The sequence below is a fragment of the Pseudophryne corroboree genome, chromosome 6 (assembly GCF_028390025.1).
Source record: "Pseudophryne corroboree isolate aPseCor3 chromosome 6, aPseCor3.hap2, whole genome shotgun sequence".
In the NCBI taxonomy this organism is placed as follows: domain Eukaryota; kingdom Metazoa; phylum Chordata; class Amphibia; order Anura; family Myobatrachidae; genus Pseudophryne; species Pseudophryne corroboree.
Genome location: NC_086449.1, coordinates 687382170 through 687385254, shown reverse-complemented (window position 1 = coordinate 687385254; position 3085 = coordinate 687382170). Strand labels below are relative to the sequence as shown.

General features: G+C 35.6%; 1 pseudogene; it reads left to right on the top strand.

Annotated features, from left to right (window-relative positions):
* The first annotated feature begins 1003 nt into the window (after positions 1 to 1003).
* On the top strand, positions 1004 to 1122 carry LOC134937183 (5S ribosomal RNA; annotated as a pseudogene).
* The last annotated feature ends 1963 nt before the right edge of the window (positions 1123 to 3085 follow it).

The following is a 3085-nucleotide window of genomic DNA, read 5'->3' as shown; positions in this document are numbered from 1 at the left end:
AACAATAGGAATAATACAGCAAACGATTTAAGGAAAAATAATACCCAGAGTCAATTCTAGAAGGAGCCATGACTAATGCCAAAACTTTGGAAAGATCAAAACTACTGGAATATAAACAAAGAGAAAATAAAAAGAAAGAATGTACGGCGTTCATTACAACACACAACCGGCAAGAGGCGTCCATTGGCAATTCACTCAATGACCATTGGGGAATTTTACTAATTGACCCGATACTCAAAGAACTTTTACCTCCACCCCTGAAATTTTTTTCAGAAAATCATGGAATCTAAAGGACATTTTGGCCCCAAGTATGTTAACAAATGCACAAGAGGAGAGTCGTTTACTACCTAAATGCACAGGATCACACAAATGTGGCAGATGCAACATGTGCAAGTTCCTTCATCTGGTTAGGAAGACCTTCACGGACTCAGAAAAAAAGGAGTATAAAATTAAAGACTTTATCAATTGTAACACCCAATCTGTCATATATTTGTTGGAATGAGACTGTGGAAAGCAATATGTCGGAAAAACGAAAAGACCATTGAAAATGAGGATACAAGAACATATCCGAAACATTAGGAACAAGGTGGAATCTCATGCTCTCAAAACATTTTAACATAACACACAAGTCTAATCCGGAATCACTAACTTTTAAAGCAATCAAATTGGTCAAACTGGGAGAAAGAGGAGGCGACTTAGCCAAAAAACTTTCATGAAGAGAAATGTTCTGGATATTCCAGTTACGGACTCTACACCTGATGGGGTTTAATTCGAACTACGAAATTGCTCAGTTTTCATGAAAGAACATCACACTGAAGAGCAAACAGTATTCCCCATTTTCCACCCCACATATCCTACCCCACTTTCCCTACCACCACCACACACTCATGTTCCCATCCTGCACTATATCACTGTATTGGTAGTCATTGACACTGTTATGGTCAATTAACCACCACTTAGTTCACTGTAGCGGGCAACACAGGCATGGTTAAAAAAGAAAATATTCTACAGTCAAACCACACTGGAAAGGCCCAATCTCGACCAAACTTGGAAGCAAAGCAGTGTTGGGCCTGATCAGTACCAGCAAGGGAGTCCACCTGGGAAGATCAGGTGCTGTAAACTAAACTTGTAATACCGAATATGCTGTCTGTGCATACTAGATAACACAAATAATTAATATATCAATACACATAGAAGCACCATTATGACAAAGCTATACAATAGTGCACATATTCACTTTAATACCTAAAAGCACCATTACAACAAATGCTATACAATAGTGCACGTATTCACTTTAATATTTAATATCACTGATATATTAAAAATTTAATTGTCATGGCACTATCACAATCCTCTTTAAATCTCCATTTTTATTTATCTTTATATATTTGTATACATTTTCATATATTTATATATATATATATATATATATATAAATATATATATTTCTTTATATATTTATATATTTATATTTATATTTTTATATAGATATTTTTCCATGCATGTTTATTTATATATATGAGATTTTACAATGTGTTTTCCTTTTCCCACTAACCACCATGGAAATGGCCCCTGGACATGTGAAAAGGTCCTATATCATGAGTGCCACAAGCTACTAGAAAATGGCCTCCACCATAAACCATATAGAGAAACCTAATGAAAGATGGCCACCACATCAGGAGACATATACACAGTAGAAGCTAAGGCTCTACTTTGACTGAGACCATAAGAGAAGGCATGCCCATGCACGGCAACAATCCGGAAGTGGGGCGGAAGTGACGTGCTCCGGACTTCCAATGCACCCGGACACCGGAAGTGTGGCGAAAGTGCCACCAATACACAGAAACTGAACTTTTAAAAATGTTCTGTACATTATTTTAAGCTCCAAAACTTTCATTTTTCATGTGGTTTGCTATAGCATCTGCACACAGGGAGGAAGTTTTATTTATATTTGAAGTTTATTACATAGTAAAATAGACCTTTATTAAACAGGATATGATGTCATAATTGAGTTAAGAGCAGTGCAGGTATAAATATGAGCCCAGTCCCACTCTGCCTTTACTACTTGATGAAGTATGTATGATGGGGCAGCATTTGACCTCTGACTCAGATAAGCACTTTAACTTTTTGCACTTTATGTCATTTTTTATATATGTGAAATTACCTTGTATCCCATTTTTAGAAAAAGATTGTGAATTCTTAATAAATATTTTAATTGTTTTAAGTATTTTTTTTTATTTATAGACACCAGTGGTCGCTACCCCCATCCTTTTCCTTCCTAAATTCAATTAATTTAGGGATTTACCATCCCAGTATTACTTGGGGGATCAGCAGACACCCTATATATCGGGAGTGTCAAAGCTGAACAGCCATATATGTTGGTTGCAGAGTCCTTATCTTAATTTTCATTTGTGGGACAGTTTTTTCCGTTTTTTTTGTGATTTTTATTGGTAACAATAATTACTGTAGCCTGGGAAATAATTTAGCATTATAATTACGTTAAGAAATTCAGATTGAACAACAAAGAGAATTGATTGGTGTCAAAAAAATATATAATGAGAAAAAACCTAATAGTGAACCCCTCCCACCTTGCGACTTAGATGATTTGTTCTGGGGAATAGAGAGACTCCTCACTAAAGATGTGAAAACGTGGTGGGATATAAAGGGCCTACAACACTATATATCAGTTGATAAAATACCAAGAGGTCTGAGAATTTCCAAACAACCCACATTTGGCAATCTTGATACAACCTTTTTAGAAAAATGGGATAAAGTGTTGCACAACTGTTCTATTGATCTGATGAAACTCCTAGTTGAGGAGAAGAAAAAATGTCTATCAGAATTGGAGAACAGTATCAAAAACAAAGAGGCAGAACTGAAACCATTTAAAGGCAAGAAAGTCCTCAACAAAAAACAAGAACGCATTGAAGAATAGGTCACTAAAGGCAAAGAGAAAAAATTTCTCAGGGACAAATACGATTATGAACAAGGACGAATCAAAAATTGGAGTAGATTTGGAGCAACAGGACAACCAAACGACAGAACAGTTAAATCATATTGGAAAACAGTACCCATAAAAGGAAAA